Below are 27710 nucleotides of genomic sequence, written 5' to 3'. Positions count from 1 at the left end.
ACTCACTATAATCGTATCGTGGAGATTTAATTTATCGTGATATCGTCCATTGATCCACTGGGATCAAATCACCTTTTTTTTGCCGAGCTGCATATTCCGTACCACTTAAACCCTCTATAATTGGTAAAAGGTACTTATAATATACGTACTTGATAGAGTCTTTTTTTCACTCTCTATCAAATGTCTTTGCCAAAGAATTGCCGATCTACAAGCTCACAACTCGTTGCGTTGCGACGCGTTGTGAGCTTGTAGATCGGCTATTTTTTGGCAAATGTTTGGCCCCAGGATAATGGTTTTTGATTATCGCAAAATCGCGATTTCTTTTGTCACAATAATCGTGATATGACATTTTCATATCGTCCCATCCCTACACGGAAGGAATGGAACAATGCCAGCGCAATCTCAGAAACCATCGACAGTCAGGGACAATGTTTACCATTTACCGGTAGTCAGTCTGGAAGCCAGGCAACAAGGGACAGTGTTTACCATTTAGTCAGTCTGGAAGCCAGGCAACAAGGGACAGTGTTTACCATTTAGTCAGTCTGGAAGCCAGGCAACAAGGGACAATGTTTACCATTTAGTCAGTCTGGAAGCCAGGCAACAAGGGACAGTGTTTACCATTTAGTCAGTCTGGAAGCCAGGCAACAAGGGACAGTGTTTACCATTTAGTCAGTCTGGAAGCCAGGCAACAAGGGACAATGTTTACCATTTAGTCAGTCTGGAAGCCAGGCAACAAGGAGGACAGTGTTTACCATTTAGTCAGTCTGGAAGCCAGGCAACAAGGGACAGTGTTTACCATTTAGTCAGTCTGGTCTGGAAGGCAACAAGGGGTTGTGGGCTTCCGTTTCAGCCAGAGGATATCCAGGCCAGGACTTCCTGAGCCGCGCCACACGCAGGTCATTGTTTAGCAGTGAGTTTAGAAACTTGAGACGCAACCATTAAGTAGAGAGATGACCCGTGTGACTGTGTTGTCCCACCAGTATCATAGCTTAGTTCTTATTTAGTTTTCCTCAGTGAAAAAGAGTGGTCGACGGACATTTTTTGTGGTTACACACATTATCATTGCAATGTGTACAAAACTACGGGCACAAAAAGTTTGAAAAACACTGGCTTATGTACTGTACTGTTATTGGATAAGTATATACTGTATATCAACAATAAGTGGCGGCCATAGCAGCAATAGAGTGGTCAGTGAGGCCGCCTGGGCAGCCAGAGCTCCTGGATGTCCCTGGTACGATTCCAGGCCAGCAATGTGTCAATGTGTCCCTGAGCAAGACTCTTAACCCTGAGCACCCCCGAGCCATGTAGAATTGCTGCTCACTGCTCCTAGTAGTTATAGGATGGCACCTACAGTATGTGCAAGGAGTGGGTTCTATTCTAAGGTGATGCTGCTGCCGCCGTTCACTCACGCTTTATTTTGAAGTGCCTCGGAAGCTTCGTGTGTGTGCACGTGAGTGTCCACTGACGATTGAGGAAGATAATCCATTTGTTTACAAACGCTCGCGAAACTAAAATCCAAACCGGGGCCGCCCATCGCGGTAAAGTGTCGCCGTGAAAACAATCAGATCTCTGCTTCCCTGGCGTTCTTTGCATCTCATTCATAGATAAAGCCCTTTTTATGTTTCAGCCTAGAATGGAAGGTGTATGTAGGAAGGAACTGCGATGCGAGGCGTTGTGTGCTTGTAGATCTGCTGTTTTAACTAGTTTAGTACATTTTATAGATGATAAATACAAAACGAACGGTTTTGAACATACAAGGTTTCCACCCGACAACGACGATATGCTATAAATTTAAGGTGCTGGGAGTGAAAATTATAATGTAGGGGTGCCTCGGATTAAAAAAGATATTTATGGGGTGCCCTGAGACCAAAAGGTTTGGGAACCCCTGATCTAAGCTATGGAGCCACTGGAGCTCTAGCCTGTATGTGCAGAGACAAGGATGAATGTCCTGCCTTTTATGTCCTCCTTGTTTGTTCATGCTTTGTTTATTTGGTGTGTTTTTTCTTCTTTTTTTGCTTATATGAATTATGAATGACCCCATATGAGTGTCTTGAATAAAGTTTGAATTGAAAGTGAATAAGGTGAAAGTAGCCAATCTGCTTTTAATGTTTCTACAAACATGCTTCCTTCTATGCCAACCTCACCTCACCAACAATTATATTATACTCCCCACCCTTTACTATAGACAGTACTTTGATGTGTCATGTGTTTTACAAAGGGTTTCATGTAAAACAGAGGAAGCATAGGATACAACCAATTGTAGTTCAAAAACTGGGCTGTGATCCAAAATATATCCCCAAACTAACAAGTGGGTATGAGAGATGGTATTTGGTTCATTAGTCCGAACTAAATGAATCTGTTAAGAATACTATGCCTAACCATAACCCCAACCCTAACCCTAACCTCATTAACCCTAAATAAATTCAGACTAATAAACCTTCGGACTTATGGGCAGTAAGCAGCCTTTGATGATCTGTGTTGTGAGCTTGTAGATCAGTTATTTGAGCAATTTAAAAATGTTTTTTTTTTTTTTTTTTTCAAAATTGTAAAACTAAAAAAAGTCAAAGAATTTTAGGCCCTGTATCTCCTCTGTTCTCCTCTACCATTTTCTACAGACATGCTATATTCAACAGCCCATGGTGAATAGTACAAAAGCAACATAGCGCTTAGTTGGCACTGCTTGAGTCAACACCACGCCAGAATGATTTTTAAACTAAATACAAGTAATGTTGTTACACAGTCTCAATGGGTTCACTTCATCATGACGTTATGAAACAATATTAAAAACATAATACTCAACAAGTTGTGAGCTTGTAGATGGACTACTTTCAGCACATGTTCCCCCTGCATAGCGATGCTAGGGTTCAAGTGGTTAAACTTACTGAAGTGTGGCTGATCTTCAGGTTCCTCCTGTTTAATAGAAACGGCCCTGGCTGAGTCTGGAGAGTTCATCTTCACCTGCAGTCTGGACTCCACACACTGCTCTGAAATGAAGCAATTCAACAAGGACTTTAATTACTTCACACCTAGTGGGGTCAAGAATATGAAATAATGGTGAATGGGAATACATTGAAAGTAGCCACTGCTTTTAATGTTTCTGCAAACATGCTTCCTTCTATGACCAACCCCACCAACAATTATACTCCCCACCCTTTACTGTAGGGCCATACAGACTTTGATGTGTCATGTGTTTTAGAAATTGTGTAACACAGAGGAAGCATAGGATATGATTGATTGTGGGTTCGAAAACTGGGCAGTGATCCAAAATATATCCCCAAACTAACAAGATGAGATGGGATGAGAGATGGTATTTGATCACATACTGTAAGCAACCTTTATTATTATTATATTATATATTATATTATTTATTTTACATCTGTGCATTTTCACTCACTAAAAACCCAGAAAGACAAACTCAATCTCAGTCAGAATGTGAGATGTTTAGTTCTGATCTGAGCCAAGATGATGGAAAGAGCATTTTTGCAAATGAGGAATTATATGCGCTAATAATGCCCAATTTGGTACATAAATCTGAAGATTGGATAATGCCAGGTTCAAAACTATTGTTTCCCTTTCTTGACATATTAGAGACAAAACCAATTACAGAGGGGATTTTAGATATCTCTTTTTATCACTCCATAAATCATAAAATAGTGTCAACAGTCATTAAAAAAAAAAAAAAAAACATTTTCGCCATGTTTTTAGTGATAGAATGTGATTTCTACCACTTTTTCGAGTCACGTGTTCAAATACTGGATTCTGATTGGCTAAATTCCGGAGGTTATGAGAGGACAACTGCCGCAAAGTTGTGTGTCCGAGATCAATGCGCCTCAGTGTACATCCGGGGACTTCAGGAGGTAGTCGGAACACCTTTCCCCCAACCAACAAATGAAGGTCGCAGCGGTCCTATGTTTACTAACGTGCGTACTATCGTCGCCGATTTATTTGGATCCAATGCAATCCGCCAACTTTAAAGCCCCTTTTCTCTGAACCTATGCCTTTCTGGAAGCGAACAGCCTCTATTTACGGCCGGAACGGTGCTTTTAACTGACGTTAGCTTAGCTGTAAGCTAGACGCATGGATTACTATGGAGTTGGCGCCATCTGTTGGTGAGTAGAAGATGTTGTTTGTGGAACTATCTGCTGTCTCGCGGATGTTTTATAGGCAATAATGATTGTAACTTAAGATCCTTGCAAGTTACAACTATGTGTTTTCTTTCATGTATACGGGAAAAAGTGGTAGAAAAGCTATTTACCACTCGGGGTCGGACATTATGCTCTCATAATGTCCTGAGTGCGGGTGTTATCGGACTCGGCTGCGCCTCGTCCGATAACACCCTCACTGCGGACATTATGAGAGCATAATGTCCTCTCACTCGGGGTAAATTGCTTACGTAAATCAGGCTATGAATGATATATCAACAAAGCCCTCTGTAAATATCTTCAGGATATAGATAAGAATAAAACTGGAAGGTTTGGTGTATGTGGGTGCAACTGAAGTGGAGATGTATGTACCTAAGTATGAGGAAAAACACATTTTGAGAAAACGGCCTTTAAAGATCGGACACACCCCCATCCTATACAACACAATTGTAACTTCAAACTCCATTTTAATCATGTTAGATTCATCAAAAACACCTGTCCTCGGTTCTGGTGACTCATACTGCCCTCCTAATACGTGAGGGGGCCATGTTTCTATGATTAATCTTTTATTTATTTTTTATTGTCTATATATATCTATATTTATAAAATATGTATGAAAACAAATGCTGTTAACTCGGCACCTTCACGTATGAAAGGAACATCTTTATGTGTATTTTGAACGTTAATTTTCCATTAGTTTGAAAGAAGACATGTTTAGGAAGCAAAATAGTAAAAAATCTAGTTTTTTTTTGTATTTAGATTTTTTACATGTTTTCACCTGTCATGTCTCCCCTTACCCAAAACATATATCTTACAGCTGTTCCCAAACCTTTCAGCTCAAGACCCAAAAGAAAAATCTGATGTTTTCCCAGGACCCATACTAGTGAAAATAGACGATCTACAAGCTCACAAAGTGGCACGAAGCGGCGCATCGATCTTCATCATCGTTCTAGACACTCTGGATATCATTCTTGCTTTTCAGAAGAGAGTACTTGGTCTGAGAGGCAGCATGGCTGCTCCAAGCAGAGACACGTTGCCAGTTCCTGTTGCCAGTACTTAGTATTGCAGTACCACTGCTCTCCTGAAGATTGTTAGTGGGTCATTTTGAGTCCTCTGCCCTCAAGGGCAGGGGTCATCGCCATGTTGGCTCAAACCGGTGCCGGCCTGAGACAGCAACCACATTTATTTTGCACAGTATTAGTTTGGTTAATAACTTAGCATACTTCTGGCTAACTGCCAAATGGAAATCCAACTCCTTGGGGCTATCTCCTCTAACAAAGGACAGTCTTCAGCTTGGGACAAAGGACAGTCTTCAGCTTGTCCTTTGATAGAGGACTAGCTGCAAATTGCAACACTAGATTTTATTTTAATCGGATGAATCTAGGGTTGCAATACCTCAGATAGGCAGCCAATGCATCAAAACAGTTTTTTACTATCTGATTGTATTAAACAGTGCCAAACTCACCGATATTGGGGCTGTATGGAAAGCTTGGAGTATCCTCTTTCTATCTACATGTTAGGATAGGGGTGGGCGATACTGGAAAAAATCATTATCACGATACTCTTCATGCAGTATCACGATACACAATATTATCATGATACTGTTTTATGCTAGTTTTTAGGTTTATTATGATTATTAATAACAATTATACAAACACACACAGATATTCTATTGATAATCTATTAATTTTTATGCTGCAGATAGAAAGATAGATATAGCCTAATCTAGGATTTTCATAGCATATTTTGATCAAACAATTAACATTTTTTACCTCGAAATATTTACTAGTTGGTGTGATGATGGGTCGGGTCATTCAAATGGGTCCCAGAAATGTTTTACGGGTTCCCATAAAATGTTTTTGAGTGTTGTGAGTTTGTAGATCGGCTATTTTCAAAACAATTTGGCTAATGTTTTCATTGTCTAGTTTGATGATTATTTTGATGCAGTAATGGGATTTTCTTCTTTCTTGAGGTAGGCTATTAAAAAGGTCTTCAAGAAGTCCTTATAAGGTTCAGGACACCTCACCTCTATTTATTTTATTTATCAGATATGAAAAGAAATCTTGTGATGCCTTACCAACAGAAACTGGGGGGAAAACAAATTACCTTATGACCACAGCAGTCAGGAAGTGTGTTGTGATAGCCCCAATATACATGAATTTGAAGTTGTTTATTACAATCAGATAGCAAAAAAACTGTTTTTATGCATTGGCTGCCTATGGGAGGTATTGCAACCCTAGATTCATCCGAATAAAATACAATCTGTTGCAATTTGCGGCTAATAGAGGACAAGACTGTGGGCAAAGTCTGTCCAACTTCACATGATGGACTTTGCCTGAACTTCAAACCGGTGCCGGCTGAACAACACCAAGGACCTGTGACAGCAACCACACTTGCACAGATTGTGGTTACTGTGAATGTCTCATGTCCCAGGTTACTGTGAATGTCTCATGTCCCAGGTTACTGTGAATGTCTCATGTCCCAGGTTACTGTGAATGTCTCATGTCCCAGGCAGCACACAACCCACCCCGCCTCAAAACCCCGGCAAAGTCTGAGGGCCAAATCTAACCAACCCCATAGCCTGGACACTTCATGTTAGCCAAGAAAATAGAAGCTTCTTCTCATGTCTTAGGTCGATAATTAGGCCTACAGTTAAAAGCACACAAAACCTATATATATAATCTGACCAGGCCTCTAGTCTGACATAATACACAACAAAAACAATATTGCCAATCCATGCGTGCCTATCAAAACTGATTTGCGGAAATGATTTATAGGAGGACTGATAGAATGGATAAATACATCCGTAAATGGGGAGGTTTTATAATGTGTATGGCCAATAGGACGTGAGACGTGGTTATGGACGCAATATACTGTTATACTGTATTATGTACAGTACAGTATGGGGCTGTTACCCGGGATTGTTTGGCATTGTTTTACTTTAGTTTTACTTCAGTTTTTTTTGTTTTGTTTTGTTTTGTGGTTGTGTTTATTGTACTGTATTGTATTGTGTTTTGTTTTGTGGTTGTGTTTATTGTACTGTATTGTATTGTGTTTTGTTTTGTTTTGTGGTTGTGTTTATTGTACTGTATTGTATTGTGTTTTGTTTTGTTTTGTGGTTGTGTTTATTGTACTGTATTGTATTGTATTGTGTTTTGTTTTGTTTTGTTTTGTGGTTGTGTTTATTGTACTGTATTGTATTGTGTTTTGTTTTGTTTTGTTTTGTGGTTGTGTTTATTGTACTGTATTGTATTGTGTTTTGTTTTGTTTTTGTCGGTTCTATGGTTGCTGTGCACTTTGTTCCATGTTATTGTGAAAAATATATAAAAAACAAAATAAACATTGAGTCATAAACGCCTCAAATAGTATTGGTACCTTCCTTCACATGGTTTGGGAATGCCCAAATGTGTCGTCATTCTGGAATATGGTTGCCTCAAAACTTTCAACTATTTTTAGTATCAATATCATATCTTCTCCTTCTTTATTTTTATTAAATGACGTCTCACAGTTGCAACTAAACAATATACGCAAGCGCATCTTCTTTGCTGGTGTAACGGCGGCGAAGAAGATGGTAGCTACGCGGTGGAAACCTCCTCATACGTTAACGTTTCGCCAGTGGGCCTTAACCTTTCTAGATATAGTATATTTAGAGCAGTCGATAGCAAGGTTACACGGAGCAAAAGAAGAAAACATTAATATGTGGTCGGACATTGCAGATAAGCTTAAGGCTATGATTCAAGAAATCACTATATAGTGGTAACAGCCTAGCACAGGCATGCACTATTGTACATTCCGTGTTGGTCCGGGGAAAGGGGGTGGGTGGGTTTTCTTTTCCTTTTCTTGTTTTACTATTGTTTGTGTTGTTTGTCTGTTAATTGCATTTTTCTTTTGATTATGGAAAATAAAAATATTTGATAACAAAAAAAACATTGAGTCATAAAAAATTAAAATAAAAATGATTTGTGCAGGTACCCTTGCAGGAATTAGTTTGCACCGCTCACTTGGCACCGGTGAGATACTTTAAATATCAGATTTTTACTCAAGTCTTGACCCATTGAAAATTGGTCCGTGACCCACAAATGGGTCCCGACCCACTGTTTGGGAAACAGCGACTTACAATATCGTATTGTTTATTATAGCACAGCTAGCAGTTGTATTGTATTAACAACAGTAAACACCTTAAACTGTTCATTATAACACAGCTAGCAGCTGTGTTGTCAAAATGATGGACCCAAACCCTAACTGGTTTCTGTTCCACTACAGCTGTAGCAGCCTACAAAAAGAGACAATTGTGATTTCACCTCGATGAATAAGTAATCCATGATCACATTCACACATGCCTCCATGCCTTTGATTCCAGAGGTTCGTGTGCTCTCCTCTTTAGCTCTCACTTTGACCAATGGATGTAGCCACAAATTGCAACACTAGATCTTTTTTAAATCGGTTGAATCTATATAGGTTTGCAATACCTCCCATCTATCTGATTGTATTAACCTACGTCAAACTCACCAATACACTGTATGGAAAGCTTGGAGTAGCCTATACTCTTTCTATCTGCAAAGTGTTTGTTTCATAAAAAAACAGCGTAGACATGTTATGAGCTACTTTCTATCAAGAAATTCAGTTCAGGTGATTATTTTCCTGGAGTCCTGGAGTTTGGAAGCGCTCATGGGAAGTCACTCAGCGGTCCTGTGACCACCTGGTTCTAAATGTCACATAATGCAGGAGGCAGCGGGACACTGCGTAATAGAAGACGAGCGCTTCCGAAGTTCAACACTTAGAAAATAAATCATGTCTGCTCGGTTTCCTTGACAGAAAGTAACATGTCTATGGTGGAGTTTTATGAAAGAAACTCTTTGCAGATAGAAAGAGGATACTCCGAGCTTTCCATACAGCCCCAATATAGGTGAGTTTGAAGTTCTTTATTATATTTAGATAATAAAAAGCTGTTTTGATGCATTGACTGCCTATTGGGAGATTGCAACCCTAGATTCATCCGATTAAAATAAAATCTAGAGTTGGAATTTGCGAGTCGCAAAAAAAAAAAATCAGTCTTTTTTTTCTTCACAACAGTGCGATTCAGCGACTGCAAAACCGCTCCTGCTGCTCCGATTCTCTGGCTGATCTCCTTCTCCGTAAGGCAAAGTGTGGGTCATGACCGAAAGTATAAGGTCTCGGGTACAAGCGGGGTGGCTGGTATCTCCCTTAGAGATAGGGTGATAAGTTCAATCACCCGAGAGAGACTTGGAGTAGAACCGCTGCTCCTTCACTTGGAAATGAGTCAGCTTAGGTGGTTGGGGCCAGAGGCGGAATCATAGGGGGCGCCTGGGAGCTTGAGCGTACAGTTATGAGAGCCCATTGATTTTTCGCTGACAATTCCTAGCACTCAGTCGTTTTCACAAGTTTTCCCAAACTGGCCAAACTGCATTGCTGGCACTCGGCCGATATCACAGGTTGGCTTTGTCCCTTTCAATTAGAGTATAGGGCTAACACAGCGTCAAAGACCGCCCCACATCCTGGCTGTATGATGTAGCTCTGTTATACTGTAGCCTACCAAGACGAAGACGCACCGTCTCTGCGACCCCTGTGCCCCACACGCTGGACCACTAAAACGGCATCGCTGCAGTCCATTGCTTCCAACTACATTGCACTCAGCCCGTGGCCTGCGTATGCAGCTAGACACTTTTAGCACGTTTTTTTGCTTTGAGAATCATGCTAAAGTTTTTCTCACGTGTGGAAATGGTCACACATGTGGAGGATTGTGTTGTCGGAAACAGCGCCCGCAAACGCATGGTGCAATTCTATGGAGACGACTTTGATGAAGCCAGGCTGACACTGCATTGTGACGTTTGCCTGGAGATGGTAAAGACCAGTGGACTCACATTCTTTACTTATTAAGTAAAAGTATCAATACTGCAATGTAGATGTACTTCAATTCAATTCCAATTTTTTGGAAAATAGCAGATCTACAAGCTCACAAGGCGTCGTGATATGATGCGTTTGGAGCTTGTAGATCGGCTATTTTCAAACAACCTATAGGTATAATGGCTAAAGTGGTTAATGTGTGTTTTAAAATATTATAACTTATATCCGAAAAGTAACTAGTAACTAAAGTTTTCAAATAAATGTAGTGGAGTAAAAGTACAATATTTGGATCCGAGATGTAGTGGAGTAGAAGTAAAAGTATTGGAAATTGGAAATACTCAAGTAAAGTACAAATACCTACTTAAAAAGGGGCGGGGTCAAAAACGAGCACCCAGCTCAATGAAACATATAATTTTCCGAATGTCTGTCTGTCTGTCTGAGTGTCTGTCTGTCTGAAACAGCGTTTCTCCTCAGTGGCTGGAGCAATTGATCTGAAATCGCATCACCATTAGCATATGAACACACCTAACATAACTGTGAAGCCCGTTTGTCACTTTCACAAATCATATGCTGTATATTAGCATTTTGGTGTATCTACTATCTATTCTGCATCTAGCATGAGGCATATCTATTCTGCATCTAGCATGAGGCAACATGTTTAACCAGCAAGTTACTTTCCATCCCTCATATACTGTGTGCACAGAGCACACCCCATAACCCACACACTGCACATCATTTCGGAGCTCATATATTTGAACGGGTAAGGGCTAGTATTGAAAATGCAACGTCCCTGGTTGGGGCATCTAGTACGGATGCCCCCCGAGCGCCTTCCTAGGAAGGTCCTCGATGCACGTCCCACTGGGAGGAGACCCCGTGGCAGACCTAAGACCAGATGGAAGGATTATATCTCCAGACTGGTCTGGGAACGCCTCGGTATACTCCCAGAGGGAGTGGAGGAAGTTGCGCAGGATAAGGAAATCTGGAAGTCTCAGTTGGATTAACTGTTATCCCCGTGACCCGATTCCGGATAAGCGGTTGAAGATGGATGGATGAAAGAATTCACACATGCCACCTAGCTCTGGTCCATAGCGTTAGTGGAGTTCTCCTCCTCTAGCGCTATACAATTATGGACCAGAGCCAACATGCCACCATGCCTTTGATTCCACAGGTTTGTGTGCTCTCCTCTTAGCTCTCACTTTGACTAATGGATAGATTGTGCTGCATTAATCTGATCCCTGCTCAGTCTATCATAGCAGCAGCCGAGCTTATTATTTCACATCCACACAGATCATACACAAATCAACCATTTGTCCCGTTGGTAGTAAAAAACATAAACAAAATAAAAAATAATAATAATAAACATACCTTTCCTCGCAAGGAGCCAGCCTGTGACGTCTCTCTTTCCACAGACTGTTGTGCAACGACTCTCCTCCACAAAGCTTTGTGAGTGAAAAGCTCTATTATTGTATTTATAACGCAGTGTTCGTTCGCTATCTGCTCTGTTTACGGTTTACGCATAGGGTTTACCATAGAGTATATATAAAAGGGGTTTACGGGTTTACGCATAGAGTATATATAACGCTGTGTTTCAACCCGGACGAGAGAGAGGGACGGAAACGCTTCCCGTCCTCCCCTCTATCTTGTCCGGGTTGAAACACAGTGCACTGCCCCGGAGTTCCCCGCAGAAGTAGACCTAGCAGAAATGCTGCTTCTTTAGATAATAAACAAACTGGAAAAATGATTTTAACCAAACAAAAACAAACTCCCAATGAATTATAATGTAGTAGACCTGCTATGAACATCACACTTTATGTAAACTAATATACAATGAATTATAATGTAGTAGACCTGAATATCACACTTTATGTAAACTATAGACAATGAATTATAATGTAGTAGACCTGCTATGAATATCACACTTTATGTAAACTAATATACAATGAATTATAATGTAGTAGACCTGCTATGAATATCACACTTTATGTAAACTAATATATATGAATTATAATGTAGTAGACCTGCTATGAATATCACACTTTATGTAAACTAATATACAATGAATTATAATGTAGTAGACCTGCTATGAATATCACACTTTATGTAAACTAATATACAATGAATTATAATGTAGTAGACCTGCTATGAATATCACACTTTATGTAAACTAATATACAATTAATTATAATGTAGTAGACCTGCTATGAACATCACACTTTATGTAAACTAATATACAATGAATTATAATGTTGTAGACCTGCCACGAACATCACACTTTATGTAAACTATAATGAATTATAATGTAGTAGACCCAATCTGAGTTCCCAGAAGTTATTTTCTTTATAGTAGACCTGCCATGAACATCTTTATGTAAACTAATAGCCTTATTGGATCAAGAAAGGATAACATTCATTGATTGATTGAAGAATTTAGAAGTTTGCAATAGGAAATAGTACAGTTTCATAACAGCACAAACCACTGGTACAAGGTCAACTAAAAGGAGATCCTGGTAAGCTTTACAGCTTATTTACACAGGAACCACTTTATGTAGGCCTATTTCATATAACATTGAGTGTAATGGACCCTTACAGGTCCTTGAGGGTCCTCTCAACAAAATTAAATGGTTTTAATATTGTATTAATAATTTAATTTCAATGGTTCTCACACAGGACCCCACCTGAACGTACGTAGGCCTACTGTACAGGACCTGTAAGGTCAGTGACTGTCAATAATACCCTGTAAAAGTTCATTTTCTTCTGTAATTAATCATAATATTCCTGGAAACGTAAAGAAAGGATGGCTTCCACTTTTAGTAAACCTATGAAATGAACTCAGTGCGGTGCTTCTCAAACTGGGGTCCAGGGACCCCCAGGGTTCCTCCAGTGGGTTCTAAATGGACCCTTACAGGTCCATGTGTTTCCATTTATTCATTCTCCAGAACCAACCTGCTCAGTTCAGTCAGTGTGTTGGTGTTTGCATGACTTTTATTATTGACATATAATCATTGTGGTCACTGAAGTGCAGTTACCCAACTTGACCAACAGGTGGCATCTCAGTGCAGCATCATGTGGCAGCAAAAACAGATAGTTATTGTAGAAGAGGCATATTTGTCAATAATAGTAATACTGTAGTGCCATAGGTTTGTCTTTTTTTCTATTTTGTATATGTCTATGGAGTTAACATTACTCTAATAGACCCCCAGGTGAGGTGTGGTTATAATGTTTTGTATGTGTCTATGGAGTTAACATTACTCTAACAGACCCCCAGGTGTAGTTATAATATGTTTTGTAGGTGTCTATGGAGTTAACATTACTTATTATGCAAATATGTCTTCTCTGTGTATTTTATGTTTGGTTTCTTCCTGATAGCTGAAAGCCTCAGAGTCAGGGAATTAATGTTAATATCTTGCTCAATACTGAGTGTATAGATTTGTACTGTTTTACCCTAGTGTAGTATAACACTCTGCTAAAGTTTGTTACCAATGATAGACTCTAGTGTAGTATAACACTCTGCTAAAGGTGTTTAACTGGGGCATGCCTGCAGAGAACTGTGTGTGTGTGTGTGTGTGTGTGTGTGTGTGTGTGTGTGTGTGTGTGTGTGTGTGTGTGTGTGTGTACTCCCCCTCTGTCTCAGTTTTACCGCACAGGAAGTGAAAGCCGTTGCACACAGGAAGTGGGAGAGCTTGCATCTTTGCCTTTGAGGGGAGAATGGTAAATGGTGCATTTATAAAGAGCCTTTATCCAAGGTACTTTACATAGATTGCACATTACATTCACCCATTCACACACACATTCATTACATTCACCCATTCACACACACATTCATTACATTCACCCATTCACTCACACACACACACACACACACACACACACACACACACACACACACACACACACACACACACACACACACACACACACACACACACACACACACACACACACACACACACATTCATACACACACATTCATACACCGATGGCAGAGGAAACCATGCAAGGCACCAACCTGCTCATCAGGAGCAGTTAGGGGTTCAGAGTCTTGCTCAAGGACTCTTCCACACTAACTCTGGGGGAGCCCGGGATCGAACTGGGAACCTTCTGTTGCCAAGCGGCAGCTCTACCTCCTGAACCACTGCAGCCCTGCCTCATCCACTGTGATGTTGATTCCAGGCACAAAGCAGGCTTTACTGTTATCTGTGAACTGGTTCCACACCTCAGTCTGGAGCCAGTTCAGACTGAGGTCTGGACAGCAGGGTTGTCCAACGTGCGGCCCGTGGGCCGTTTGCGGCCCTGGGAGAGGTCCAATATGGCCCTGGACATGTGACGGAGAGAGTCGCAGCCCCAGCCTTGAAGCCTCAAAAGTCTAGTATCTCCCCCGGACCAAATAGATGTCTCTTTGGTCTAGTGGTTAAGATATTGGTCTTTCGTGTGGGAGACCCGGGTTCAAACCAGGGTGGGGAGGTTCGGATCACCTCCGTTACAGACATGAGTTTCAAATTTGTAGTTATGGCTATTTGAAATGTAATTATTTTATTTTCAAATGGATTATTGGGGCTTCTTTAACAAAACATTGCATATTTCTTCACCACTCATACCAAATGTATTTCCAATAATTAAAGTCAATAATTAAAGTACTTATTCTTCTTAATAATAAACAACAAACAGGAAATGGACACAGCCCTCACCTTTCGTCCACTGTGGCCCGCTCTATGAAATCAGTTAGACAACCCTGCTTTATAGTTATCTGTCAACTGGTTCTATAGATCTCAGTCTGCAAACGTGTCTCTGTTTCTTTGCGGGAGGCCTGGTGTCCTTGTCATCAAAATACAGGTCTAGAGCATGATTGATTTGACCCGGGTGGACTGGGCATCTGGAATACCGATAGGCCTGTGGGATATTTAAAGTAATGTTTGGGCTGGTCGGGCAAGTGGAGAGGGCAAATCATCCAGTAGCACCGGCCCATAGCACAGAGACTCAGAGAGACATCACATGATTGGCCCACTGGCTTGTCTATCATCAGTATCATCTACTGGCTCAGGTGTCCCACCCAAACATTTAACAGCATACAAGCCCACAACACCATATCAACCACTGGGAGTAGTAGAGAGAGAAGTTGTCAAACTGGGTTTGTACCTACATGGAAAACAACTGATCATGTCTATACAAGTCACAGCATGAATGTGAAAGAATAGCAGCGGTAGATGTAGCTCACTCAGTATACTGTAATGTGTAATGTTAAAAGGATTAAAATAGACTGAATGGTACAGTACTTGAGTAACTGTACATAGGTGCTTTCCACCCCTGGAGTATACAGTAATAGAAAACAGAAGTGTTTGTCAAACAAAGAACTGGTTTAGCTGGTGAACATGATCCTGCATGTCCTCAAGTGACCCGTTCAGATTCACCACACTAAGCCCCTTTTCCACTGACATGGCCCAACACCACACACCGTCCACTTGTGACAGGTTTTCCACTACAAGGACCCGGGTAGAGTGGTGTGAAAGTGGTACTAAACGTGGTACTAAAAGGTATCCAATCCAGAGTAGGTCTGAGCTCGGCCAAACAGGGCCAAACAGTTCATACTGATCATTCACTGACTTTTCATTTAGACCACAAGGATATAGTTGTAATAGGCTACATGATAATAGATTCTATTGTGTTATAACCACTGTTATAATCTATTATAGTGTATTATAAATATCATAGTAGTACATTATAATACTTTATATCATAATAATACTTTATATCATAATCACAGTTATAATCCATTATAGTGTACCGGTACAAATTTATATTTATATTTATATTCATTTATATTCATTGACCCATAATCACAGTTAAAAGGGTACATTTGTTTCTTACTGATAGGGTAATTTTGTGTAATGGAAGGGGCTTTAGAGCACCGGCAGGTCTGTCTCGGTTGAATTTCACCCTACCATGAATAATGTGGCTTTGATCCTTACATTTTCCCAGTCAAACTTTCCATGCTTATTGAAGTTGTCTGCAGTTTGGAGATCTGCATTCTCAGTGATGGAAAGTTAACTAATCATAAGTATTGCAGTTTGTTTTAAAGGCCCCACATTGACATTCATATAACACACTGTATGCATTTTGGAGGGATTGTTGTGTAGGGTTTTGGAGAAAACTGTAAAACTGTGTATGCTATGAATTACATATGGGGGCTCTTTAATGTTTTTCAGTCCAAGGACCCCTTAGCTGAGAGAGAGAGACCAAGCAGGGACCCCTTAGCTGAGAGAGAGAGACCAAGCAGGGACCCCTTAGCTCAGAGAGAGATGAGGGGACCCCTTTGCTGAGAGAGAGATGAAGCTGGGACCCGAGAGATGAAGCAGCGACCCCTTAGCTGAGAGAGAGATAAAGCTGGGACCCGAGAGATGAAGCAGGGACCCCTTAGCTGAGAGAGAGATGAAGCAGGGACCCCTTTGCTCTCTGAGAGAGAGAAAGAGAGAGAGAGAGAGAGAGAGAGAGAGAGAGAGAGAGAGAGAGAGAGAGAGAGAGAGAGAGAGAGAGAGAGAGACCTTCCAACAAAGAAAACAGTCAAATACTGCCATGGCGATTTGCATTTCAAAAATCCAAGGAACTACACAAATCTACATTAATGGCCGTGGCTGCATATCAGTGGGGTGTGTGAGCCTTTGACACATGGGTTACTTGCCATGCAAAAAGTGTGAAATCCCCCAAAAGCAGGAGAAATGGTGAACTAAAAGGAGTCTCCTGCTAAATGAGGAGAGTTGGCAGGTATAGGCCACAGTAGACTTGTTTCACTGCCTTCCCTCAGTTCCTTGACTCTGTGGAGGAGGCGGGGCATCACGATGTACAGTAGTAGGGGTGTAACGATATAGAACTGAATCAAAAAATCGATTTTAATTTGCAATGATCTACTATATCGTTTGCAAAAGCAAAATATCGTACCATTTTGGCTTTGTATCGTATCGTATCGTTTTAAAATGCGGTAATTGGTATCGAATCGTTTTGCAAAGCAAATAATTGATTGTATGGGAACTAAATATCTGTGCCTTGTATTTAGCAATTTTAAGATGGAAATCAAATATAGCTACTCTTGGTCTATCGATAAATGTGTGTAATCTCTGTGTTCATGTCAAGGTGGGTTTGTCAATTTTTACACGTATGCAGATTTCATTTCTTTGCTAAATAGTTACTATATCGATTTTAAATTATCGAATCTTATCGTATCACCATGAATGAAACAATATGTATCGTATTGTTAACCATGTATCGTGATGCATATCGCATCACTGTTCAAATGTATCGTTACACCCCTATACAGTAGTCTATAAAAGAAACAAAGTGCGTAGAAACAGACAGGGAGCCATTTTGATCCAGACACAATAACAACCCTGAACTTGACAGTCTGGGCAACATATTGGGATCACAAAAGAAAAAAGAAGGGCTAAAGCTTAACATAAAGTAAGTGTTGTTTTAATATCACTACTACAACCACATGGTTTACACAGAAACAGATTCTAGCCTAGGCCTACTACTTAAGTTTATTCTACTACTACTGTAGGCTATACGGTGTGTGCGTTGGCTCTCGCCAACTTGCCTGGCACTTTGGCTGACTGGTTAGCGCACATGCCTGGGATATCTACATTGGTGGCAGCGGTACAAATAGGTACTGGTGGAGTTTTCCGTCAGTTCCTCTGCGTTGTAGACCCTATGCCTAGTAGTCGACGACTGTCCCCCCATGAGTCGCGCTCGGACCCCCCGGTTTCAAAGTCGAGCTTAGCTCCTGGCCGGCGCACGTGGTCACCGACTCGCGCTTCCAGGTAGAGGGGACGACTGTAGGCTATACAGTGTGTGCGTTGGCTCTTGCCAACATGACTGGTCAGCGCACATGCCTGGGATATCGGGGTTCCGGGTTCGCCTCCCGGCTGTGACGCTACACTACTACTAATATTAATACCACTCCCTGTCTAGTCTGCCTGTCTTCACTTGTTCTTTGTGGTTAGGATTGATGTCACCAGTAAAATATGTAGCCTATAGTATAGAGTAAGCCTATAGACAGAGCAGAACATATAAGAGCAGAGCATTCTGAACCTACATTATGTCTATTATTTAACGCTAACTGACACGTGGATTTGGTATAATTATTTATGACATTTTATGACGGTTAGGTAAACCCGCGTCAGTTTCCCGATCGGCTGAAACTCATTGGTTTCCATAACATAACATTTACATCAAATATCTAAATATTGAATCAAGCAAATTAAAATATGTTCAGGGTGTTCATAAAAGCCTGATTAGACAATAAAATGACCAAAAGATATTTTGAAAGTGAAAGATCCCCTTAACAGTGTATCCGGTCTAGAGCCCGCCTACTGTATCCGGTCATTTTATTTGCACAAACACATGCATACACGCAGTGTTTCCGTTCCAGACCGGATCTACAACATGCAAAGAGACTTTATCCCCGCCTCTATGGTGGAACTGCTTCACCAGTTTACTGTAAACCACGTGGTTTAGGAGAAGATGCAAGAGAAGTAGTTTTCAGTTGGGTGTGGTTTCCTCTGAGTATTTACTGTTTGTGAATGTTGTAAACTGTTACAATATGAAAAGTTTTAGGATACCATCAAAATAATCTGATCATGAAAAATATTTTTATTTTAAATATTTGAATAGGCTATAGGAACTAACTGCTGAACCAGTCGACATCTCAAAGCTGATTGATTGTGTTGTGATTGTATTGAAGTTTGCATAGAAAAAGGTACAGTTTCATGACGGTACAGTTCACTGGTACAAGGTCAACTAAAAGGAGATCCTAGAAAAGCACTTGGCTTATTTACACAGGAAACCAGCCTATAACTATCAGTCCATAACTTTGTTTAGTGAATAAAACATTTTAACCATGGTAGAGTATGTTAATTAATAGTAGCCTATTATTAACATGATATTCCAACGTCTACCTCAGACCAGCTGTTAGTTCTGTTGTTGCAACAGCTGTGTCTCTGTGGTCTAGTAGGACCCCTGTTGGTTGACAAGAGCAACTGCATGCATCTGCATCTACTGTAGTCTCAGCATTATGTTGGTGATATTGTTGTCTCATAGTGTGTGTGTGTGTGTGTGTGTGTGTGTGTGTGTGTGTGTGTGTGTGTGTGTGTGTGTGTGTGTGTGTGTGTGTGTGTGTGTGTGTGTGTGTGTGTGTGCGCGTGTGTGCGTGCGTGCGTGTGTGTTTAAAGGCACTGGGCAAATGGCTGAAAGGCTGACAGGTTTAATAAAGAGCAACATGGAGAGCAAGAAGGAGGAAGCTGACAAACATCCCATCCACAGAGCAGAGTCTCCAACACCCAGCTGTGTGTCTATGAAGAGTGACTGGTCTAAAGGAGAACCTCCCAACTTCAGTGATCAACCTGGACCTCCACACACACAGTATGTCAATCCTCCTACACAATATATAGCACTATAACATGACAAAGTGAACTCATGCATGTGTAAACTACTATAAAACAATACTATTAATAACAGTGTGTCCTCCCTGTTCAATCGGTATCTATATTATCAGTTAGTATATGTGTGCAGTTTGTGAATGAAGTTGTACAAATCACAATGTCACTATACAGACGACTGCTTGTGTACATGACCTATCTATATTGAACACACTATCTGGAATATATATCTATTTAACAAATATGTCATATCTATCTATCTATGCAACACAACTATGTGATATCATGCAAATGATAGAAAACCAAGACCCTATTGTCTCCGACAATAGTCCCTGTCCTCTATTTATTTTATTTTTTTAACTACATTTTTTATCCCACGATTTTTGTAACCCATTTTTTCACCCGGTGCCAATTGCCTAAGCTGTAATCCTGGGCTCTACTCTCCCTCTGCCAACCTGGGGAGGGCCCCGAACTGAGTTCATGCTTCCTTCAATGCATGAGGAGTGAGCAGGCCGCTTCTTATCACCTGACAGGGGGAGCTTCCCCGGTTGGACGTATAGCGCGTGGAAGGAACACGTTATTCCAACCAGTTCCATTCCCCTCCATCAGGCGCCCCGGCTGGCCAGGGGGAGGCATTATAGAGACCAGGATTACTGCATGTTTTTGTGAGGGTATCTACCCTAGGAGCACCGGCTTCGACTGCTCTCTTCGCATTCAATCCGACTTTTTCACCATTTCTCAGACGTTTGAATGCAGAGAATATGCACTGGGTATCCACGGAGGTGGATACTTTGAAGTACGCATGCGCCGATATCTCTCGCCTTGAATATTATTCCCCTCAGGGGAATCGAACCCAAACCGTGGGTTTGTTGCATCCGTGCTCTACTGACTGAGCTAATGAACAGATGAAGTGACTCCTTTTTTGTGCATTTATCTATGACGTGGATAGTGGGGTAGATGTTGATAGTGAGGGACTGAATATTTACTATTCTGTCCATAACGGCACATAACTCGGTAACGCGGCTGAGTGGGATTGGGCGCCGTTCCCACCGTTCGTCGCGGCAACTCGGCTCGCTAGCGCTCGCCTCGGTGGCGACTCACGGGGGTCATCGGCGCCCAATACCGCGCCGCTCCGTCGGGGTCAGTGGCGTGGAGCGTTACACTGGGGAACAGAGCACACTTGGCATCTGGTTCGAGGCTGGGAGTCACCTCAGGTTTTATTTTTGCGCTCCTCTGAGGTTGACCACTAGATGTCGACATTTTACTACTAATATCTCTGCATTGGTGAGTTATTGGATACTGAATATCCAAGTATCCTGGATACTTTCTGCATTGAAGAGTCTGAAAGCACGTGAATATTTCGCATTAAGTGCGTTGATATCATTAGAAGCAGGTGCTAGGAGACACGGGGAGAACATGCAAACTCCACACAGAAAGGCCCTTTTGCCACACCCACCTAGGGTGTGGGCACTGATGACGTCCTCTATTTAGTGGAGAGCACATCCCCGCTGGCCGTAAACCAGGGGTATTCAACTAAATTGTTCAGGGGGCCACATTGTCAGAAACCCAAGGGGCCGGGGGCCAGACTAAACAACCCATCAATCTATGTATACATAAAAAAGTAGATCACAAACTCACAATGGTTAGCATTGCAACATGTTGTAAATGTAACATTCTCCTTCTCCCCAGCAGCGCCCTGGGTCTCTTACTTCCAGTTTAAGTCATACATTCATCTATTATACTCTTAAGGCCAGGCCTAATTTTAACACCCTTTGATAGACAGCGCCTGTTGCAGCTACTAGTCCTAATAGCTTATCTAAACAAGGCACAGGTGACAACACATTTTGAACCAGGACATAAGAACTCACATCACTAGGCTATATCGAGAATAGGTTAACAGCTGCAGGAGATCCACTTATGGATCGTGCCACGGGAAAGAGTGACACCTAATAGTCACACAGTATGACAGTATGGCAGTCATAGATCAAATAACATTTTTGTTCATTACAATGTTTTACTAAATACTTCATAATTTCCATGACAGTTCCCCACTTTAAAACATTTTTAAAGAACCAAAGATATACCATTATACTTTTCCTACAACAGAAATCAGGTATTCCCCACTTAGACAATGAATTCATTCACATCCCATATGTCAATCTCACTGTCATTAAAAGGAGGGAAAAACAGGACATTATCAAATGTGCGTGGAACTGTTGTGTTCCCTCTTATTGGATAAAATAGCATTATTAGAACATTCCATGCATTATGCCAATAGTTTTGTTATTGATTAGTTGTTAGTCACTCAATTAGTTACATTCCAAACACAAAACATGGCAGCCTCCATGAACCCTAATGAAATTGGGCAGTTTCTAAGGAGACAGTGTCAAAATACTGGCCACATATTTGACTGTCTAATCCCCCTGAAAGCAAAACAGATCATTATAATAATACATTATCAAAAGTTGGACTGTAATCAATAAGTCCAAATAAATGCAAATTTCACAAAATTAATTCACCCTTAAACTCACAATACAGTTATGAAAAGATTCACCTGGGATTGCAAAGCCTATCATACTTCCTAATAAATTTCTAGTGCAGGGATTACAAAGTACATTCACAAAACATGGATCATTTGACACCATACAACATATAGACATAAATCAACCCATAGCTTCAAAAAATCTGTCATAAGATTATGCTTAAATAGCTACAGTAGCTTAAACTTTAAAAGAATCAATGACTCAAATCGCTCACACTTAAAATCACACTATGTCTTTTTCCCCCCCTTTTCTTAACACTTAAGAAATTCAATAAAATATTACTGAAAACTAGAAAGTGTGCACACGTTCGAGGTTCTATACACATCATGAATGAACATCTGCAGTTTGTTCATTACTAATGCTCCAGAAACTCCAATAATGAAACACACAAGACATTTTGCAATTATCTTCCCCTATCATTCCAATTTCAATTTAATTTAATTCTATATGTTCCCCCCACACGTCTGCAAGTGAGAGTATATTACCGAAATAGCTAAAAAATAGCAGATCTACAAGCTCACATGCTCACAAACATTGCGTCGCAAGCTTCTGCCTTGAAATTTTAAACTTGGTGGAGCAACAATGGTAAAATTTTAATCTGAAAGGCCTTTGAAAATACAGCCTGGTCAAAGAACAGGTGTCATTTGATTTGAGATTTTCACAGATGAGATTCCCCTTTAGGTGCCAGCCTTTTTACTCTTCTTTTGTAGAGAAAAGAACATGCTGTGAAGCAAATATATGAAGCTGTCATATAAATGAAACCACTTGTGGAAAACTTTCAGGCCAATCTCAAATGTATCAACTAAATATGGTGAACTTGTCTTGAAAGTATAACTTCATGCCATGTACTCCTTGCACTTAAAACATTGAAAATCCCTGAACCCTTTAAACCCAGACCGTAATTGTCTGGCGAAAACACCTGGAATTTCAAAGAATGTATTTACAGATAAAAAACTAAAAAGTCCCAATAAAACCCCAATGGAAACCAGGCCATTAAAAATAATCTTTCTTTTAAAATACATTAAACACAATCATTCAAATCATTTCCCAACTAGGAGGAAGCAGTGACAATATTCTTGTCACCCAAATAATAAATACCTCCACCTAAAAATAACACCCAAAAGGAATCACATTCAATCATGTTTAAGAAAATTGTAAATATTACATAGGAGCTCCAAAAAAATTATTAAATGATGAGATTCACTTGATAAAACCCTTACTCTCTCTTTCTGTGTCCCAAAAACATCCACTCATGGACACATTCCAACGTCTTGTGTTTAACATCTTAAATAGACATATTCTAGACTATATCTATTCTGTTAATTTGCTTGCGTTATCAGTCTGCCCTTCACTTGAGACATCAGACACAGACCATTTTTTTCTCTCTCTCATCATTCTTTCACTCTCTTTTCACACACACAAATTAAACACCAGTAAACAAGTTAAGCACTCACACACATTTACCCCGCTAGCTTTTTGTTGCAGTTTTATCTGCAACCAGGTACCTTAAACTGGAGATCCTCTCTCCTCAGACAGCCGTCAAATATGATTGTTTGACCCCGTCTGCTTTCACGTGTATTTTAATGCTAGCCTGAGTGTTAACTCACCTAGCAAAAGGACCCTATAGGCCAGGAAACTCTCATTCCTCCCTTTAGTACTATACAGAGGCAAGACTCAAAAACATGTCTTCCTACAATTAAGGCCTATACAAAACAGCAAACATAATATATTTCCAATACATATCAACTGGTCTCCCCCCTTTTTTCCCAGTCTTCAATATAAAGCTCACACTCTCCAAACTGAAGCATTTTGGTCTTCTAACTGAGTATGACCTACAGCACAAGCTCACAACGGTTGCCTCTGTGACGCGCTGTGACCTGGATGTGTCTCACCCATAATACCAGTAAACCCCCTGGAACTTTGTGGATAGTGCTCATTAGTTAAATAAGTGGGGCCAATCTGCTAATAACACGTTACCCCCTCAACATTGATTATGTTTTGTTATAGTAACCACCTGTAGTGTTTTACTACTAACTAAAATAGAGAAAAACAAACAAAAGTCTTTACAGACTACCCTTAAATAACCCACTGGTCAAGCCTGTAATTAACTTAACAACTTAAATATTAAACCCCACACTGACCCCCCCTATATATAGAAACATTCTTCCCTAGAATCATATATTATTATTTTTAGGCACAGGACTTTTTCCTTGTTTTATGTAGGAAATTGGTACAATTCTATACTGCCCATTAGTAGTTCAATACACTTAATGCATAGATTAATCCGCTTTGGCAATGTACCGTACTACTCTAACAAAATTCAGCATTATTCATATAGATATCCTATGAGAAATAACAGAAATATAAGGCCGAATTTTATAGTGGATTTACATTATCGTGTAGTTAACTCCATGTAACTCTCCCTACAATATCTGAATGTTAAACAACAGATACTATTTCAACTTAGAAATGAATGTCACCTGAAGACAACACTGTTCTTGTCATTCAGCTATTTTCGTTTACCCTTGTGTGCGTACCACAAGCTCGGACAGCTGAACTGACTTCTCCAAGTTTTTCCCCAATCTGAATCAAATCATGACAGTTGATCTGTAAGTGGCCACAACAGCTGAGATTTAACCTAAAAATACAAATACTATTTGTGCTGCCTTCCTGTATGTTTGGCTACCACAGAGTCAGACAGTACCTACACACTAGTAGGCTTACCTAAACCAGCTTTAAACATTACTTGAGTACTTGGGTTATCTGTTATGTCAATACACTTAAAATAAAACACCATTATTTGATTCCATCTTAGTCATTAGAATCCATTACTCACATAAAATCGCATTATCCCTCTCTTAATCTGAACAGATTTAAGATGACTATTCATAGTATTCCAATGCACACACTTACTGTTGAACTATCACCTTAGATTCTAACTCCACACACTTTTACTTTTTAAAGTATAATTTCATACGTTTAACTAATGGGGTCATTTTAATCACAGTGTGTTTCAGAATAATCCCTTTTTTGGATTCAGATGGTGGTGATTTCTGCAACAGTTTCAGTGGTTGCAGGGCTTTCCATTTGGTGATTTTAATTCCACCATTCATTAACTCATTCACACTCTGTGTGGAATCAAGCATGGGGATAGCAGATATGGGAAAATAATCATCCTCACCAGAACTCATGTCCATTGAGATTTCACTCTGCTCCTGGTTTGTTCCAGCGTCCTCGGGATAAAGAAATAGTTCATCACAGCCTGTTTCAGAATCTGTGACTTCATTCATTTTTATATCACTGTCCGTTTCTGTACTGTCCAGTTCGGTACTGTCCAGTTCAGAATCTGTGATGGCATCCATTTCTTCCCTGACGTCCTCATCCAATCTCCTTGAGATGGAGTAGTGTAGTATGAGGATCCAAATTAAGCCCAGGATAAGCTTGAGGTTCTCATCCACAATGGCCTCCTCCAGCTCACTGGCGTTGAGATCAATAGTGACCTGGAACTCAGGCCCGGTGACTTCCTCAGCTACACCTTCATCCGGCGTGGTGACAGCGGCGTTGATTTGTCCTGCTGAGTGCTGCTTAGCTGAGTCAGCGGGATGCAGAACAGCTGTTGCCATCGTAGCTGTGTGGTTGGTGGGTCCTGCTTGGTCCTCTCCTCTCTCTGGCGTAGTTTCTGGAACCGGCTTAGCTGGGTTGTCAGACTCCTCGTTCCTTGCTGCTTCAATGTCGGCTTCTGTAGTGGCCGGGGCTTCGGCACGGACTGCAATCTTAGCAGCACCATCCCTCGTCTTGGCCTCCTGTGTTTCGGATCCGAACACCCGTACCATTTCAAGCATATGGCATACATTTCCAGCAAACAGTTTCTGACCTCGCTCGTTCAGATTATTTCCATCAAAAAGATGCTTGCGGTCCCAGAAGAAACTAAAGTTGTCAATGAATTGCATAGATTCATTGATACATGTGGTTGAAAGCCACTTACTCAATGCAGACAGTCTACTAAAATGTTCATCTCCCCCTCTCATAGGCGGAAGTGGTCCACTGATGCATACCTCAATGTCACTATTCAGGTTGCTCAGTGTGGTGAAAAGAGGAGTGAAGTCCTGCTTTAGGATTTCCGACTGTTTTTCTTCTATGTCAGCGGCACCAACATGCATGATCAGGGTTTTCACCGTTGGGTGGGGTCAGCTACAAGATCCAGGATTCTCCCGTTCGTGTCAGAGACTTTGTCCCTGGGAAAACATAGCACTTTTCCTCTTCCGATGCCTTTCACATCTCTCACAGCATCATCTCCAACAATAAGAATTTCAGGGTCAGAGTCCTTTTTGCTTCTTACCCTGGTGGGTTCCTCTGACTGCATTGACAGCTGGCTGGGTGATGAACTCCCTCTGTCATCTGACAGAGATCCAGAGTCTTCCAGCAGTGGTGTGAATCTGTTAGCCAGTTGCACACACGGTTGGACTGCATTGTTCTTTTTTCCAGCCTTCTTTATTTTAGCAGTAGTCCACTCTTGAGTAGCGTTGTTTCTGGACTGTAGTGCAAGCCAATCATCAGTGATAACCGGGCTCTCTGTTCGGCCTGTTATCCTTCCCTTCATGTCCTTTTGCTTTGCACAAAGAGTCTTATCCAGTCCTCTGCGCTGTTTTAAATGGAATAGTTCAGTTTCTAACACTGCTATCCTCTGGAACAGTTTCTGATAATCCGGATACATCTTGACTAACTAGAGTACCACGTAATGATAGCTTGAGCACCAGCTCTCTTATTGTCCTTTTGTCCTCCTGAATGAAGTTGCACAAACATCTCCTACTGTACGGTACGTCACCTCAGATGTCCATATTCACCTGGTTCTAATGATATCAACGCACTTAATGCGAAATATTCACGTGCTTTCAGACTCTTCAATGCAGAAAGTATCCAGGATACTTGGATATTCAGTGTCCAATAACTCACCAATGCAGAGATATTAGTAGTAAAATGTCGACATCTAGTGGTCAACCTCAGAGGAGCGCAAAAATAAAACCTGAGGTGAAACCCAGCCTCGAACCAGATGCCAAGTATGCTCTGTTCCCCAGTGTAACGCTCCACGCCACTGACCCAGACGGAGCGGCGCGGTATTGGGCGCCGATGAACGGCGCCCAATCCCACTCAGCCGCGTTACCGAGTTATGTGCCGTTATGGACAGAATAGTAAATATTCAGTCCCTCACTATCCACGCCTACCCCACTATCCACGTCAAAGATAAATGCACAAAAAAGGAGTCACATCATCCGTTCATTAGCTCAGTCAGTAGAGCACGGATGCAACAAACCCACGGTTTGGGTTCGATTCCCCTGAGGCGAGAGATATCGGCGCATGCGTACTTCAAAGTGCACGGAGAACAGGATACCGTGGATACTCCTCCGTGGATACCCAGTGCATACTCTCTGCATTCAAACGTCTGAGAAATGGTGAAAAAGTCGGATTGAATGCGAAGAGAGCAGTCGAAGCCGGTGCCATATTCCAGTCTTCGCTCACAGAACGCTTCCTTGTCCAACAAGCAGTAAATCAGAACCGAATCCAAATGAAGTTATCTGCTCGAACAGAATAATTCAAAATGGGTGGGACCTCCAAAATGTTAAAGAGAAATCTGAGTCCAATCCAAAGTGACGAGTAGATGTTCCGTTTATTTAGAGACAATAGCAACAAGTCCATTTAAAACAGCATAAAGCAACTCAAGTATAAAACCTTCTCTGCCCT

The 27710-nt window shown here is 41.0% G+C and overlaps 1 pseudogene across 1 annotated transcript in view; it reads right to left on the bottom strand.

Annotated features, from left to right (window-relative positions):
* Positions 1–25804, bottom strand: part of LOC308292802 (ankyrin repeat and IBR domain-containing protein 1-like) — a 50050-nt pseudogene extending 24246 nt beyond the window's left edge. The window contains exons 1-3 of the transcript in view: positions 25288–25804; positions 14128–14296; positions 13644–13698 (exon numbers count right to left, since the gene is read on the bottom strand). The product of the transcript in view is annotated as an ankyrin repeat and IBR domain-containing protein 1-like (transcript). The remainder of the gene's footprint in view (positions 1–13643; positions 13699–14127; positions 14297–25287) is intronic.
* Between the last annotated feature and the right edge of the window lie 1906 nt (positions 25805–27710).

The sequence above is a fragment of the Nannobrachium achirus genome, assembly GCF_963921795.1.
Source record: "Nannobrachium achirus genome assembly, chromosome: 10".
NCBI lineage: Eukaryota > Metazoa > Chordata > Actinopteri > Myctophiformes > Myctophidae > Nannobrachium > Nannobrachium achirus.
The sequence above is the reverse complement of the archived record's forward strand: the minus strand, read 5'-3'. Positions and strand labels throughout refer to the sequence as shown.